Genomic DNA, 18,068 nt, shown 5'->3' with positions numbered 1-18,068 from the left:
GACCTCGCGTTTCCTGCATTTTTGACCACTCGTATTCATGGTGATGATCAGTTTCTGAACAAAATATTATGGGGTGATGGAAGCTGTTTTCATAACAACGGTATAATAAACAAATATAATGGTCACTGATAGTATCACGCGAACCCTCGGCTGAATATGTGGTTTCAATAAGAAGGGGCAGCTCCGCATAATATTTTCCAATATTTGGATGACACTTTTGATGATTGGAAATAAGGGTCCAATACGATGGCCAGCTCGAAGTCCTGATATTACTCCACTAGATTTCTTGTTGAGGGGATATATTAAAGGTTTAGTATATATGCGACGTCCACAAAATGTAGATGATTTTAAAAATAGAATCACAAGTAGACGCTGATAAGCATTACAAAGTCAACCAACACCGTAGCAATTTTTAGAAAATGGCTCGCAAGGTGTTCTTAACAATTTCAGATGATTTATACTGAGGCCTGTAACCAAACATGAAAATATTATATTTTCCTTCTTTTTGAACAAGTAAAGAATAAATTAGTGCAACAAAAATTACGAAAAATTGTGAGTGCATCGCAAAAAACACATTTTTTTTGTTGCTAAATGTAGTATTGGCTGTTAGTTTCTGAAAAACATGTTATGACTTTTGACATGTTTTTGCTAAATGTGAAATAGTGGGTTGCAATTTGACTGTCTTAATGTCAAGAAGCATAAAGCACTATTGCTCAATTGCTATGGGGTGAAAATTTTAATGAAATAAATCATCAATAAAACACGTCAAACTACTACATCGTTTTAATGGGTTTATTTCGTGTAACGAATCTGAAAGAAATTAAATACTAATATTTCTCTTACATGAATAATATTCTTAATATCAAAATGGAAATGTTAAAATAATTTTCTAGGTCTAAAATACGTTCAGAATCGTATAAATAAAATGTCAGTCTTGGTTTCCTTGTTCTACTTCCGAATTGTCTTCGATTTCAAAATCGACAGCTCTGCCAAAACCTTCTGTATCATCATGATTTGTGATTATGGAGAATATGTGCAAGCATCAGCATCATTTTAATGCTTCTATTCTGGCCACCACATGAATCTGACCAAAGGATAAGTTTAGTAGTATTTGGTTTCAAATGCTCACTTATAAACTTTTGTATACAAGATCCTACCTCCTGTGTGCCACGACCAGCTTCATTCTCAAGCCATATGTAAAAAAACCCTTTCCAGTACTCCCACAATGTATACCTAAATTGTGTAGATTGAGCTGTCGCTTGTAATAAACAATACTAGTTGGTAATCGCGGCAAGCAATGCGTCTTTTCCAGGTCGAAAGTGAGAGTCTCCAATGAAATATCTGATTTAGAACAAGCCAAATCCTTTTTCATTTGGTCTCTCAATTTATAAGCATGATCCAAATGTTTTTTATGCTCGTTTTCTACTAACACCCTGTGTTCACTGGTTGCCCATGTTTTGCTTGCTGTGTAACGGTCACAACGGAAACATGTCTCTTTCTGTGGCTTTTTGAATCTGAGATTGAAATCTCTATAAAAACACTGTTTGAATCTCGAAATACTAACAGGATTTTAAAATTTTTCTTTGTAAAGGTCATACAAGAGCGTTAGATTTAGGTTTGGAACTAAGAAATTTGTTGTCGTAGTGTTCCTACCGTAATGAGAACTATACTTTCTTGCGTTGTTCCACAGACAATGTTTCAGTACATCTGAGAGGACATCTACAGTGATAACTGTCTCCATTGAATTTTTTTGCATTTACTGTCGTTCCTTTTGCACTGATATATTCTACATTAGTGTTCGTCTTTTGTTTTCTTATGCTCCTGTTTTGATCAGAATATTTTCTTTCACGCCCTTTTCTAGGCCTTCCCCTCTCTGACAGAAGTGGCCCTTCTTGCTCATTATTGTTATTTTGTGGTATAAAATCAGAGCCCTCAAAATTGGTACAATCTTTTACTTGGTTACTTGCTCCACTCTCTCCATTGCTGGTATCGTGAATTACTGGTAGAAAATCAGCTACATTCAAGAGGTTTTCAGCTGTTTGATTAAGTTCTACTGTGTTGGGTTCATCTGGTGTTTTTTGCTAGATGTAAAGAAATGGTCAATGGCTTTGGCTAATGGAGTTGGTGGATCTAGTATAATTTCGTTGGGCTCTGGTGGGGACGTTTCTATACGGTCAAGAAATTCAATCACTGGTGAACTGGATACTGTTGTATTCTCAGATACAATGTTAGAAAATAAATCACTGCACTCGGAGTTTTGATATGTGAGGCGGCAATTATTATGCAGAGGAGTATATGCAGGTGTAATTGCTTCCACAATGTTTTCCTCATGAACGAAACCTATCTCATTTGATGAAATTGTAACATGTTGTGAATGATACAGATCTTCTTTCGAAAACTCCTCGGTAGGACTAGTAGGGACTTCATCAGAGATTTTTGTAGAAGTAGATATAACAAGATCCAACATTTGGCCTCTGCATTTTGGTGGCGACATCCTGAAACAATTGGAAAAATTATGAAGTTATTTGAAAAATGAACAATTAGTGAATATAAAACGCTAGAAGTTATATCGTCGTACGAGAATATTGTTGATTATTATCTTCAACCTAAACGTAAGAGTATATTTTCCGGTATTTTGGAGTAGTATATTGTTATTATTGAAAACAAAAATAACAGTATTTACTATGATTAGATATTTAGTAAAATAATGTCAAAGCCACTTATAATAAAAATAATTGCAAGCAAAAGCCAATAAATTTTTTTGCAATAATGTGTCAAGCATTATAATTCATTGAAAATGCCGACAAAAAGATGTTTTTTCATTATGCAATAACGTGTCAAGTCTCATAATTGTAGAGTAACTGCAAGACAATCAAATTAGGTTATTTTGCAATAACGTGTCAAACTATATAATACGTTCTCACGCTATAATTTATTATCAAGCAGTTGTTAACTTTTAATTAACTAAACTAAAACATTATTTTCGATTCATTTCAAAACAAACTGGGCTCACAGTACTTTGTTTTATAATTCTACCGGTAGGTAAAATAACCTCAAAAAATATGCAATTGAAATCTATCTGATTTACTTCCATTTTTAAACTTACCTGTATAAGTTCAATGTTTACACTTATCACACGTACCTTATACACAATACCTCTAGAACACTTTATTATTGAAGTACTTGGTACAAATTTCAGCATAATACTCTTTAATTTATTATTGCAACATTCAGCGTCTTTGATTGATACGGACAGAATACAACTGTTCAGACTTTTGCAATAACGTGTCATGTCTCCTAACACTTGATGCCGATTACAAAATGGCGCTCCTGATGGTGAAACAATGTTAAAGTACTTAACACAATAATGCAAAACGATCTTGGTTGGATATTGCTTTTGTGTCAAGTGTTTTCTCATAATTTTTAATGTTCAAATGATTTAAATCACATGACACTTTTTTGCGAAACGTACTAAAGCAGATTAACTACCAGTTGACATCAAAATCTTTAAATATGATATTATGTGGGTTGACACTGTATTGCTTATTAGCGTCCAAATATTTGTGCTTCCATATCTCAAGAGACACGGATCGAGAATTACTAAAAAGATGCCATATGTGAATTCTGCGTGAAGGAATGCAGTTCGAACACCTACTGAAATTATTCATGTTATCACTAATTGTTTTCGTTATCATCATGTTGGTCGAGTTATGGTCAAAGTAAAATATTTTTTGGTAATTTGAAACATTTATTTTAGTTTGTATTGTCTGCGATTTTACAGAAACACACAATTGGATGAAACTGAACAGGCAATGCAATTATAACTGATTGATTTATTTTTTCAAACTCGTATCATTGCATACATTTTGACTTATTCATGACCTTCTTTATAATATGCAAAATTGCCTTTTTGCATCAGTAGTCAAGGGAAACTGTATGTGTGCTATATGGCTGAATTCAGAATTTGATGCAGACTTAAAAAACAAATTGAAAAATCTGGGTTACTATCTAAATGAAATGGCGTCGGTGTTGCGACGCCCTAACGGATACGCCTACGTAAATAAGGTCCTCTTTGACATCAAAATCATCTGCTTTCACGAAAATGGATATTGTCTCTCATTTTCCAGATATTTGCCCGCGGAGTTTCATATGGGACACCCTGTATAAAAATGAAATAAAACATTGTTTTCAATTTACAGTCAAAACCACAAGTTAATCTAATGAGGTACATTCACATACTGAACAACTACTGTATTATCGATTTCTTTTGAGTAATTCTACCGCGCGAGTGATTTATAACTCCAATGATAATTGGATTATTCGAACAATTCGATAACTAATCATTAAAATAATTCGAGTATGTCCATCACTATGAACTAGCAAGATAAAAATAAGACAGAACAGCTTTCGTTCGTTTCTCATCCGAAGCTTGCCGAAAGGTATCTCATAGCGTTGACAATGAGAAATTATCATAACGTTGATAGTCGATTCTACACATGCCTTGGTGAGTTCACTAGTTTACACGTGGATTGGAGGTGTGTACAACAGGTTTCTGTGGAGTTCAAACCTACCTTTCAGGTAAGATGAATATGAAGGTAAACAAGAGACGTTGATGCCTTTCTGATATTTCATTCACGGAGATAATCAAAAAAAACCTTTTCAAATCTTTTTATGTTTTTTACCACTTCTATTTGTAACTAACGTTACTGCAGTTTCGTTCTATAAGGACATATTCAAACTTACACAAACTTATAATTCAACAAATGTATTTGAATTTAATTTTCAATTTAATTTAATATAATCATATTATACAAAAGCACTGTAACAATACGATTCTCAAAATCAATATACAATTTTTATACAATTGAAAATGATAGCAATACAATAAATATGATAAATATGATATGATATATATATATATATATATATATATATATATATATATATATATATATATATATATATATATATATATACAGGGTGTTTCAGAATTCGACGGACAAACTTATACCACGTCATTCCTCTTGCAAAATGATGAAAAATGAGGTAGGACATGTGTGTCCGGAAATGAGCCGTTTCAGAAATACAGGGCGTTGAAGTTGCAAAATAAAAACACCCTTTTCGTCGTAGCTCCCGGACTAAAAGGAATAAATTAATGAAACTCAGCAAATCGATTACGAGCTAGAATGTGCTTCCTCCAGTGGTATGTTTGCTTCAGTATCAGTAGCCAATGGCGTTCCAGCGGGGTAATAGCTTATATTTCCCCCCTTATTTTTTACGCCACTGACTTTATATCCACAACCGTCTTTTTTTTGAATTCCTTGATTAATTTTACGCAAAAACCAAATAAACATTCACTATGAAAAAACCAGTAGTTTTCGAGAAAAATTGAGTTGAACTGATACGTGCATTCTTATATGGGAATAATCGATTAAAATAATCGAAATTCCAAAACCAAAATTATTTGAACTCTCTTATGATTTTACCATTAATTTAGTGCTTGCAAGTGATGGTAATTATTGTGGGTTTTCTATCATCGTACCAATTTTTGTTATGTTTAGCATATTGTAATGACAAATCATAACTCTTGAGGCTTATTTTCGTGCTTGTCAATAGATTTCATTGTTGAAATGTTTTCATTGTTCTCAGATCTTCGAGTGACTTTGTGATCGGAAAAAAAGTGACCCCAAATAAAATTTGCGATCATTCGGAATCTCGACTGAGTTAGGCTCCAATAATCCTAAAATAACACCATTATTCTGGATTTTGGGAAAATTATTTTTTGTTCACAATTATCCTGTCTTTCCCATTCGTGAAATCACACTTCTCTTTGTAGAATCGTAAATATCTTGAAGAATATTCATTAATAAGAAAATGAAAAACATTCTCAAAGTATACAGATGAAGCCGAAAAACAAAATTTTACCAGTAGACTCTAATTATACGCCTGAAAAAAAGAAATGTATTTGGAAGAAGTCAATTTATTTGAATAACCATCTGATAAGATCTTCGCTAACTCTAGTCAGTAAATGAAGTTTTTTAAATAAATGAAGAAATGGAAGTTGTCTATCTTAGTTGGATGTCGGTACTCATAATTCATCTTCGAGTAGAAATATCATGTTCAAAATATACCTTCTCTACACATATTTTAGATAATGTGATAAGAAACAATACTGTTGAAATTCTAGAACAGTGAGTCATAAACACGAATTTCTTTTTGAAATTTACATTGAAAATTCAAATGTGCTTTTGAATAATAATGAGAACATCTGATGAATAATCAATAGGGTAATTGTTCGAAATTTTTTCCGTCAACACTTATACACGATCTGCAACGGCGCAACATAGAAAATCGCACTTTTTCAAATGATTCTAAATTTTCGGCAATCGTTATCGATGCAGCTTGAATGCGGGCGACTAATTCTTCTTGGCTTTTTGGTTCTGTTTCATAAACCAGTGACTTCATATGACCCCAAAGAAAATAGTCAACAGGATTCAAATCTGGTGATCTGGCAGGCCATTTGTGGGGTCCACCTCGACCAATCCAATTGTCACCGAATTTCCGATTTAGGTACTCTCTAGCAGCTAACGAAAAATGAACAGAAGCACCGTCGTGCTGAAACCACATTCCATTCCGGATATTCAGAGGAACATCTTCTAACAATTCAGGCAATACTTCTCCCAAGAAAGTGCTATAATTGCCCCCATTCAAATTATCTGGTAAAAGATAAGGACCAACTAAACGGTTTTCTACTATTCCTGCCCAAACATTCAATGAAAATTTTGTTTGATAGCCATGAGGATGAATAGCAAAAGGATTTTCCTCGGCCCAAATATGGCTATTGCGAGAATTGAAAATACCTTCCCTTGTGAATTTTGCCTCATCAGTGTATAACACTTGCTTGATAAATTCCGGATTATTTCTCCACATACTCAAAAACCATCGAGAAAATTCAATTCGATCTGGATAGTCCTCTGGTTTCAGTGCCTGAACTTTTCTCAGTCGATATGGGTATAACTGCTGTTCATGCAAAGTCCTCCAAACAGATGATGAAGACACATGCAGCACTCTAGCTATAGATCTACTACTTTCAGACGGATGTTCAGCAGTATAGTTCAATATCTCCTCTTCTGTGATATAATTTCTTACAGTTCTCTGTATACCTGCATTCCTTCTGGTAATTAAAAAACTTCCTGTTTCCCTGAGTCTTCTGTCCACGTTTTCGAACGTTTTCCAATTAGGAATTCTATTTCTTCCAGGAAAATTTTCACGATACATTCTTTGTGCCAACCTTCCATTTCGTCCCGATTTTCCATAAATAAGGTGCATGTCCGCTAACTCTTCGAATGTAAAATTCATTTTTATTATACGAAATACACAATCAAATACTTTCTGACAGCTACGTTAACTTGGAAGTGTCATACGAATCTCATTTCATTTCCACAGCCCCCTAACAAATTTATTGTTGTCAATGAATAAAGTAATCCTCATTGCTTAGGTGGATCAAAGATTATTATAAGTCACGTGAATGTATTCTGAAACTATTCAACCAGTGGCTGAAGAACTCGAGAATATCGGTACAGTTATCTAACAAAACTATAATAGATATGCCCAGGAAACATTGTAGATGGCTAAGGTTGAAACAAGTAATGGTATTTTGGTTAATCGATAAAACTTGGATTTTTACCCAGTGAGAGAAGATAATTCGATAAAACATTCTGAGTTCAGTTTTGCCAACTATTCGTAATTGTCTCTGAAAATCGTTTGGATGGAACATTTTATTAAAAAATAAATCTCGAAGTAAAGCCATTCAGTAGGTCTGCGGGCTCACAACATATCTGCAAAAAAAGTTGGTAAAATGGTAGAAAATCCGCAATATGTTGCCGAAGTGAATAATTTTTCAAGCACACAATGAATGGTAGAATGATGAAAGAGTTCAAATAATTTCGGTTTTGTAATTTCGATTATTTTACTCGATTATTAATATTCCCATATGAGAATGCACCTATCAGTTCAACTCAATTTTTCTCGAAAACTACTGGTTTTTTCATAGTGAATGTTTATTTGGTTTTTACGTAAAATTGATCAAGGAATTCAAAAAAAGACGGTTGTGGATATAAAGTCGGTGGCGTAAAAAATAAGGGGGAAATATAAGCTATTACCCCGCTGGAACGCCACTGGCTACTGATACTGAAGCAAACATACCACTGGAGGAAACACATTCTAGCTCTTAATCGATTTGCTGAGTTTCATTAATTTATTCCTTTTAGTCCGGGAGCTACGACGAAAAGGATCTTTTTATTTTGCAACTTCAACGCCCTGTATTTCTGAAACGGCTCATTTCCGGACACACATGTCCTACCTCATTTTTCATCATTTTGCAAGAGGAATGACGTGGTATAAGTTTGTCCGTCGAATTCTGAAACATCCTGTATATACAGGGTCCTGCAACAGTGGCGCGGTGTTCCATATCTCTATATAGGAAGCAGATAGGAATCTAATTTTCTATAATATTACCTTATTGCTCGAGCTCGACAAAATAAAAATATTGGCGGTCACACAGGGTGTTCGATTTTTTCTGGGCGGATCCCAACTGTGTCTTTTTAAATGGCAACCTATATTTTTTATCGCTTTTTCGGTTTCTTCATAGAAAATAAAATAAACTTTATGTATATCTGCACTTCGAAAATATTGATGGTTTTCGAGATATCTAGCATGACAGGTTTTTTTTTCCAATATTCGTCACTCAGAATATTTGAAATTATAAAGTGGTGCCAAGTCCAGTTGAAATTTTTTTTTTGGTCGAATATTCTACATTGGTAACTCTCTCAAACGATATATCTGAAATCGACCTGTGATATACAGGGTATGAAAAACCGCTTGCCAAATATTGTAAATGAAAATTTGCAAAATCTTCTTTATATTAAATAGAACACCCTGTATATTATTGATCCATAAGAAGCGCCAACGAAACCTCTACAAATTTCATTAAGTATTCCCTATAGCTAAGTTCAATAGTTTTTCTTAAATGAGCATTTCTTTCGAAAAATGGTCATTTTTTCAAAGCGAAATCCATTTGACGACTGATAAAAATATACGAAAGATATCTTGTTTCAATTTTGTACATTAGAAGGTGTCCAAACAAATATTTTTTAACGAAATAAATGTATGTACCTATCACTTTTTGCTAAATGGAAAATTATTTTTTCATTGGATGCAGAATTTCACTCATAAATCGTGCAATATCAAACCAAACAAGTTAAAAGAAAAAAACATTATAAATAACTATTTTTTTCATGTTATTAAATTCATTCAGAGCTTGAGTTCTAGATATTCAAACCTGTATAGTATATATATATATATATATATATATATATATATATATATATATATATATATATATATATATATATATATATGCTAAACTGGTTTTCCGGGTATTTGATCCGTGTATGTGATATTATCTCTAATTTCACCGACGTTTCGACAAAATCTCATTTGTCATTATCTAGGTGTGCTAATACGTGTTCAGAAGTTTTGTTGACCTTGCTCAACTCACTTCTTACTATACTGGTAAAACGGTATTCGTTACGTGTTCAGATATAGAGGGTCCATAAACACTCTACTACCTACTACTTAAATGTTGTTGAGTTTTACCTGAGTTCTTCTTCTTCTTGGTTGACCTCATCTCCCCGTTAAGGTATCGAATATGAAATCTGAAGTTTTCACGGATAGGAATATGCTAAACTGGTTTTCCGGGTATTTGATCCGTGTATGTGATATTATCTCTAATTTCACCGACGTTTCGACAAAATCTCATTTGTCATTATCTAGGTGTGCTAATACGTGTTCAGAAGTTTTGTTGACCTTGCTCAACTCACTTCTTACTATACTGGTAAAACGGTATTCGTTACGTGTTCAGATATAGAGGGTCCATAAACACTCTACTACCTACTACTTAAATGTTGTTGAGTTTTACCAGAGTTCTTCTTCTTCTTGGTTGACCTCATCTCCCCGTTAAGGTATCGAATATGAAATCTGAAGTTTTCACGGATAGGAATATGCTAAACTGGTTTTCCGGGTATTTGATCCGTGTATGTGATATTATCTCTAATTTCACCGACGTTTCGACAAAATCTCATTTGTCATTATCTAGGTGTGCTAATACGTGTTCAGAAGTTTTGTTGACCTTGCTCAACTCACTTCTTACTATACTGGTAAAACGGTATTCGTTACGTGTTCAGATATAGAGGGTCCATAAACACTCTACTACCTACTACTTAAATGTTGTTGAGTTTTACCTGAGTTCTTCTTCTTCTTGGTTGACCTCATCTCCCCGTTAAGGTATCGAATATGAAATCTGAAGTTTTCACGGATAGGAATATGCTAAACTGGTTTTCCGGGTATTTGATCCGTGTATGTGATATTATCTCTAATTTCACCGACGTTTCGACAAAATCTCATTTGTCATTATCTAGGTGTGCTAATACGTGTTCAGAAGTTGCAACTAGTGATAGCAACTAGTTGCAACTAGTGGTAGCAACTAGTTGCTACCACGCCACTAGTAAGTGCCATGCATGGCCGTTAAAATAAAATTTCAAATCCTCTAAATGTTACTTCTGAATAAGTTTTATATATATTTTTTCTTTAAACCATAAAAAATTTAATGTGTGACACTTTTCTACATAATGAAAAGGACTAAGTTTGTGTTTCTCAGTGAAATTTTCGACTTTTTACTATAATCTCAAGTTAATGTCTTGATAAAGGGAATATACATTCTCAAAAGCTCGACCATATAACAAAGAGCAATTTTACTGCATCCCCAACATTATTCCGTCTACATTTTTACTAGGAAAAATACTATACATTTTATAGTTCAGCAAGTTAATCGAGGATTTGGTTAGCTATACTAATTTCTGATTACATTACTGAGTTTGGCACCTAAGTGATTGAACACTTGTATTGTGCAACTCTATTATATATGCGGATTTCAAATAAGTCTTGTAACAAAATGGCTTAGGAATGATATTAAAACATAATGAAAACTTCATAAGCGTATGTCAGCAAAGAAGTGTAAATGTTGCATTAATTTATTTATTCAGTATTTTTAGAAAGGTGTAATAATTATGAAAAATATATTTTTTTGACAGAACACTGAATTTCTTGAATTTTTTTTCTTTTATACTGGATGGAAGAAGGTTGAATGCTTTAGGTAAAGTATATATTAAACATCTATGAACAATATTTTTGTTGCAGTTGGGAATTCTTAAGTGATGGTTTGTAGTACTTCTGGTTGTATAGTTATGTGAAGGATGGTTCTGATATCGCTTGTATTTGTAGGCATATATACATAGGCTATGAAAATATAGAGATCTTATGTCACCAACGTCTTCATTATAAAGTAGTGTTGTCTGATAACGTTTTGTTTTCCTATATATTATTTTTAATATAAAATTTTGAATGACATTTAGTTTCTGTAGAGCATTTTTGTACATTCCTCCCCATACTAGAATACCATAACGAAAGAGTGATTCGGCCAGTGATTTGTAAATTAATAAAAGGAGATTTTTAGAGAGGATATCTCGTAGTTGATAAAATTTATATATAAGCTTCCTCACTTTATTTGTTAGATAGTCAATATGGTTACTCCATTTTAAGTTTTTATCTATTATAACCCCTAAGTACTTGATTTCTTTCAACTCTGTGATTTCCTCCTTGATGTTCTTAATTTTTATACTACTGAAGGAGGGTCCATTAACATCTGTTGTTGAGAATGCAATATAGTGTGTTTTCTTGACATTCAGGGATAATTGGTACTTATCCAACCAGTTTTTGGCAATTTCCATATCTCTTTGCAGAAAATCTTTTGTCTCAGTCCATATATTGCCATTAAACAACATGACGGTATCATCCGCATACGATATTATTTTTGCATTTGTTGATGAAGATAAGAATGCGTTGATATATGTTAAAAAGAGAATAGGTCCAAGTACTGTGCCCTGAGGTACTCCTATTTTTATCGTTCTTGGATCACTTAAGGTGTCATTCAGTTTAACTATTTGTGTTCTATCTGAGAGATAACTGCGAAAGACATTTAATACTGTCCCACGTACTCCATAACATTCCAGTATATGGAGGAGCTTTTCATGATTCACGGTATCGAATGCTTTCGATAAGTTAAGAAACACTGCGATACATTTTTTATTAGCATCTAATTTTTCAGTTACTTCTGTTATGACCGAGCACATTGCATAAGTGGCAGACTAACCATTTCTAAATCCAAACTGCTATCGGCGGACTATTTCGTTTGAGTCTAGAAAGTGTATTAACCTTAGTGTATACGTTGGAAAATGTCCTCATAGGACAAAACTGCAGTAACGTTAGTTATAGTTGAAGTAAACGGTATAGTGCAACCTACCTTCCAACAGCTCCCCTTCAATAATATAGTTAGGGAGCTAACCATTTTTGGTAAATTTTCATTTTGTGGACACCCGACGATTTTGAAAAAATTTTTGACTGTACTTACGTATTTTGATGCGTAGATTACGAATCCGAAAGAAAAAAGCGGCGCTCTCCCTTATTGAAAAAGTTACGGGTTCAGAAAAGGGCAACTTTTCAACCTTCTTTTTCACCAAATAAACTATTTAAAAACACAAGCATTTATTCACTAGGTCACCTTTACACCTTATTCCTCCTTCTTTAACACTTTTCACTTCAATAATCAAAATTTTTCTTATAAAAAACCTAATTTAAAAACGAATGCTTCTCCTGGTGACACTCTTATATTTGTAGGTTAGATACTAGTGACATTTCAGAAAAAAGCGGTTGGTATTTGTCGTCACCTACTATTTTAAATTCGTAGATTTGAATTTTTAGTTTGACGCGAGAGAAAAATACAAAATGAATTTGAACGAAATTCATAATTTAGTGAAAGTAAGAAATAATTTAATTCTATATTTGATTCAAGTAGGAGTGTTTGCAGCAACAATACGTTGTACTAATTGCAATGAAGAGTGCAAATTAAATTATGACACTTTATGGTATAGATGCAATAGAAAGCAGATTATGAAAATACCGAAGAAAAAAGCTCAGTACATTTGATGTAATTTTAAGAAAAGTGCCAAAAACCAATTTACGAGCTGAAGAATGAAAGCAAAAAACATTTGAATTACTTTAGGATTATTGACTGCAGTCGTACCAACCAATCATTAACCTTAAAAACGTAAAATACAGTGACATGCAACCAAAAAGCAGCTCCGTACATTTTTTAACATTTTTATAAGAAAAATTTTGATTATTGAAGTGAAAAGTGTTAAAGTAGGAGGAATAAGGTGTAAAGGTGACCTAGTGAATAAATGCTTGTGTTTTTAAATAGTTTATTTGGTGAAAAAGAAGGCTGAAAAGTTGCCCTTTTCTGAACTTTGAAGGGCCGTAATTTTTTAAATGAGGGAGAGCGCCTCTTTTTTCTTTCGGATTCGTAATCTACGCACCAAAATACGTAAGTACAGGAAAAATTTACCCCAATTTTGTTCAATAATAATTTCTGATTACATAAGAATCACAATAACTATATTATATATTTATTTTAACATTAAATTTCACAAAAAGGATTTGAAGCGTTATATCTTCTATTAATTACTTATCTGCGAGTGCTTTCAACAGCTGGTCGTACTGTCATCTTCTAGGCACTCCTCAAACTTTGAGGAGCCGTACATACTACATTAGCCAGGGGAATAGTCGTTTTCTGATAGGTGTCAGTACATTAACCTACAGTGTAGGTAAGTCAAGACTAGCCAGAATAAATTGTTCTTATGGTTAATTTGATTTATATCCAGTCTTCAAATATGCCCACTGAATATATGTGGAGATACAATGTGTTGAAATTTTTCAAAACATGGTTTGTTTATGTCATATTTTTTTGCAATTTTAGTTATGTGTATTTCGAAAACGAAACATTTTATAGAAAACATTTGTTTATTTTGACGAGATTCACAACATACTGAGTTTTATAATGTTCTCAGCAACTTCAAAATTGTAAATGTATCGTTATGTAAATATCCAGCGTTATTGAGAAAGTGTACCTTTTTTATTTGGAAAAGGTGTGAGAATCAGGTTTTTTATTGAAAAGTATCAAAAGTTTACTGTCAATTTGAAATAAATAATGACAGTGTACGCAGCATCCTCTAGATGTTACATGAAAATTAATACGAAATAATGATTTTCCACGCCAAAAAAAAACCCCGAGTTCCAAATTTCGTGCTAATAATTGATTTTTTGTAAAAGTTGTTTTTCAACAACGAACAAAAATTCAATTTCAAAACCCTGTATCTCTGAAAGGAAGCATTTCCGGACACAAGTGTCATGTATCACTGACATATGATACCTAGGTTATGCAGTATTTTAAAAATTTAAATGTAAAAACAGCTTTCAGAACCATATTAACTATTAATAAATTATTTTCAAAACCTAAAGATAGAACTCCTATTAACTTCCGATCTCATTTAATCTATTCCATTAATTATCTCACCACCTAGGACAATCCCGCTGATCTAGCAGTACCACCACCCTGTTCCAGATGCTGACAAGACAGTTCTCACAGGAGGGCTTCGAAGCTTCGCATCCAGAGTCAGTCAGATTTTATTCATCAAACCAACAACACGTATAATTTCATATATTTTGTATTTCTGTAATTTTTCATTTTCAAGTTTGTAACAATAAAAGTATTTTTTAAAAAGCAAGTTTAGTGCCGTCGATAGTTAATTGGCGCAGTCGACAGTAGGATTGTCAGAATTACGCGTATCGTACGAGTGATTTTCGTTTCAATGATTAATTGGCAATCGAACCTTTGTGAACAGAACAAGTTGGTGTTGAAAGCAGAGCGGCTCCTAGAACTTCAGGAAACCCAGTCAATCGAAGACCTGCAGAAAACTCCATACCGAAGCTGTTTTCGAGAAGAGGAACTTCATCGTCCCCTTCTGCAAGGAAGAAACACTTGGTGAAGACAAAATCGCTGAACCAGGGCAGACTCCTTATAGTGGTTAAGAAAGCGATGGCCAAAATCTTGCTTTTACTGTGAGTACTCTGATTTTATGTCGCTTGAAAATATTTTTCAATCATTGTCTTTAGCTGACTCAGACAATTCTATTTCCAACCCAAATCCAAGAACCAATCGAGTTTTTGTAAACCCCTTTTCAAATCGAACTAATTTAATTTCTCAATCAATTCCAATCAATAGTAATAATACATCTTATAACCAAAACCCAGAATTGAATATTTCAAACTCTTCAGAAATGGCAAATGTTTTCAAACCCGAATATTTAAATTGTGTTCCACAATTCGATGGGAACCCAAATGAACTTAATAGATATTTGAGTACTCCAAAATACATATCTATTGAATAGTTTGATTAGTAAACTAACAGGAAATGCTAAATTAGTAGTGAATATTCAAAATGTCACAACTTGGAATATTTTAAAAGACACACTGTATAGGAATTTTGCGGATCAACGCGATGAAGCTTGTTTGAATAGAGACATGGTTATGATGAAACAATACCCGGCTGAAAAACCTCAACAATTTTTTGATCGAATTTTGCAAATTCTCAATCTGATTTGTTGCTATATTGATTCTCATGAAGCAGACGAAAATTCGAAAGTTTTAAAACGCAAATTATATAATTCATTAGCTTTAAAAACGTTTCTATCTGGATTAAAAGAACCTTTAGGAACTACAATTCGTTGTATGAGACCTATTGATTTGAATGAAGCTTTGCAATTCATCATTCAAGAAGAAAATATCAATTATTATCAAAACCAATCAAACAGAGTTTCTGTAAGACAAAATAGTAGCCAAATAAGATCAAATTCTAATCAAAATTCAAATCAGTCCCATTTTCCAAGAACTTCTTTTAATGCCAATACAAGAAACGATCAATTCCAAAATCGTCAATCGTTTAATCAAAATAGATATCCAAATAATCAATTCCATCCACAAAACAATTTCCCTTCACAGCCTATAAATATTCAACCAAGAACTAATGTTCCACAACAAAAATTTTTCCGAAATTCTCAAGTTTTCAAACAACCTACTAATAACCAGAACGTTTTCAAGCCCAATCCCAATCGGAATCTTCCCAGTCAAACACCTATGAGTGTTTCAACAAGGCAAACGTTCAACAGAAATCAACCAGGTCCCTCATTTCCTAGTAGACCTCAACAAAGAAACTTTATCTCAGAAGAACTTTTCAATACAGAAACGAATGATGTCGAATATTATTCACTAGATTCTGAAGTTGAAAATCAGAGCGAGTATGAAAATTTCGAAAATACTGAATGTAATCCTGATGAAAATTTTCAATTGATAAACCAAGACATCAATCAAACGTAGAACCAGTGATAATATCTTTAAATTCAAGTAATTCTAGTGGATTACCCTATATAATTCTACCTGAATATAATTTGAAATTTTTAGTCGATACAGGTTCGACTAAATCTTTTATTGATCCAAATCTAGCTTATAATCTATACCCCGATAGAATCCAAAATGATCCTTTCATAGTGTCAACCGTATTTCAAAAATCTTGTCACAAACATAGTGCTTTCATTCCCATTTCAAAAGTATTTAATGTTTCTGGAAATCTGAAATTTTATTTATTCAGATTTCACAATACATTTCATGGATTGATAGGTATTGATAACTTGAAACTACTTCAAGCAAATGTTAACTTGAGCAAAGGATTTTTGACAACACCTCATTCACAAATCAAATTGCATGATCATAAAATAAAAAATGATTTGAATCTCATTACCATTCTTCCCCGAAACGAACAAGTAATTAAGATAAAAACATCTGTACGCGACGGTGAAATTATAATTCCTTATCAAAAGATACACAACTGCGAAATTCCAGAGAGTTTGTCGATCGCGAGAAACGGAGAAGCGCTAACAACTATATTAAATAACAGTACGGATCAGATTACACTAGATTTCTCTGAACCTATTGTCGTTGAAAAATTTGATAAAACATGCATACAAGAATTTAACTTCAACAATTTTGATGAGACGTACAAACGTAAACTGGACTTATCTAATATTAGAACTGACCATTTGAATGTCGAAGAAAAATCAATGATAGAAAAATTATGTTTAGAATTTTCTGATATTTTTTACAATGAGGATGAACCGCTCACTTTTACAAATAAAACTAAACATCGTATAAAGACAACTGACGAAATACCCGTTTATACAAAGACATACAGATATCCATTCATTCACAAAAAAGAAGTCCAAACACAAATTCAAAAAATGTTAGATCAAAAAATTATAAGGCCTAGTAGTTCACCTTGGTCGTCCCCAATTTGGGTCGTCCCTAAGAAAATGGATGCCTCCGGTAAACAAAAATGGCGAGTTGTTGTAGATTACCGGAAGCTTAATGAGAAAACAATTGATGATAAGTATCCCTTGCCAAATATAACCGATTTACTAGATAAACTAGGTAGATGCCAATATTTTTCGACTTTAGATCTTGCCAGCGGTTTCCACCAAATTGAAATGCGTGAGGAAGACATCGAAAAAACAGCATTCAATACCGAAAATGGGCATTACGAGTTCCTCAGGATGCCTTTTGGTCTCAAGAATGCTCCCGCGACCTTTGAACGAGTGATAGAGAATATCCTTAGAAGTATTCAAAACGAAAAATGCTTAGTTTATTTAGATGACATAATCATCTTTTCCACATCTCTCCAAGAGCATATTGAAAGGCTAAGAGCAGTTTTTCAAAGACTCAGAGAGTCAAACTTCAAAATTCAACTCGATAAGTCAGAATTTTTACGAAAAGAAGTGGCTTATCTTGGGCATATTGTTACTCCGAACGGTGTCAAACCAAATCCGGATAAAATTAAATCAATAACGAACTTTCCTATTCCAAAAACAACTAAACAAATTAAAGGATTTTTAGGACTGTTAGGATATTATAGACGATTCATTAATAACTTCGCGAAATTAACGAAACCACTTACCAAATGCTTGAAGAAGGGTGCACAGATCATCCACGACGAAGAATTTCTATCG

The 18,068-nt window shown here is 33.2% G+C and overlaps 1 protein-coding gene across 3 annotated transcripts in view; it reads left to right on the top strand.

Annotated features, from left to right (window-relative positions):
• Positions 1-4,420: 4,420 nt before the first annotated feature.
• The window catches only part of LOC111517040 (glucose dehydrogenase [FAD, quinone]), a 37,255-nt gene continuing 23,607 nt past the window's right edge, over positions 4,421-18,068 (top strand). Inside the window, exons 1-2 of one of the 3 annotated variants that reach the window (XM_074174191.1) lie at positions 4,479-4,578; positions 13,663-13,778. The gene's annotated coding sequence lies outside the window, so the exon portion shown is untranslated. Of the gene's footprint in view, positions 4,579-13,662; positions 13,779-14,920; positions 15,073-18,068 lie in introns of those variants that run through there. The other 2 variants (XM_074174190.1, XM_074174192.1) reach the window with 2 other exon arrangements.

This window comes from Leptinotarsa decemlineata, unplaced genomic scaffold (genome assembly GCF_025532065.1).
Source record: "Leptinotarsa decemlineata unplaced genomic scaffold, Ldec_3_MD MMD2_tig00000505_RagTag_RagTag, whole genome shotgun sequence".
Lineage (NCBI taxonomy): Eukaryota > Metazoa > Arthropoda > Insecta > Coleoptera > Chrysomelidae > Leptinotarsa > Leptinotarsa decemlineata.
This window is presented reverse-complemented; position numbering and strand designations above follow the sequence as displayed.